This window comes from Fukomys damarensis, unplaced genomic scaffold (genome assembly GCF_012274545.1).
Source record: "Fukomys damarensis isolate Sample0158 unplaced genomic scaffold, DMR_v1.0_HiC HiC_scaffold_26, whole genome shotgun sequence".
In the NCBI taxonomy this organism is placed as follows: domain Eukaryota; kingdom Metazoa; phylum Chordata; class Mammalia; order Rodentia; family Bathyergidae; genus Fukomys; species Fukomys damarensis.
In genome coordinates this window covers 20961019-20961517 of record NW_022900938.1, presented here as the reverse complement: position 1 = coordinate 20961517, position 499 = coordinate 20961019, and the positions used below count along the sequence as shown (strand labels likewise).

Genomic DNA, 499 nt, shown 5'->3' with positions numbered 1-499 from the left:
GCTGGGAATTTAGCTCAGTGGTACTGCACCTGCCTTGCAAGCATAAGGTCCTGAGTTTGATCCCCAATACTGGAAAAAAAAATTTTTTAAATTAAAAATAAAAAAGGAATATAGAATGAAGTACATTTCCCAAAGCTATTTGTTTCACTGTACTAGAATAAACAGAAATACCAGTTTCTTTAAAAGTTATTATGCCATGTCAGATCAATATATATAAATACCCACACAAACTTTTATAGGGAGCTAAATGTGGTGTTACATGCCCGTATCCCTGGCACCCTAGGAGGCTGAAGCAGGAGGATCACAAGTTTGTGCCCAGCCTGGGCAATTTAACAACTTAGCAAGACCCTGGCATGGTGGCGCATGCCTGTAATCCCAGCATTCAGGAGGCTGAGGCAGGAGGATCGCTGTGAGTCCGAGACCAGCCTGGGCCACAGAGTGAGTTCGAGGTCAGTCTCAACTACACAGTGACACCCTGTCTCAAAAAACCAAAAAAACC

At 43.1% G+C, this 499-nt stretch overlaps 1 protein-coding gene across 1 annotated transcript in view; it reads right to left on the bottom strand.

The window, feature by feature from the left end:
* The window catches only part of Atf2 (activating transcription factor 2), an 88762-nt gene that overhangs the window by 17967 nt on the left and 70296 nt on the right, over nt 1-499 (bottom strand).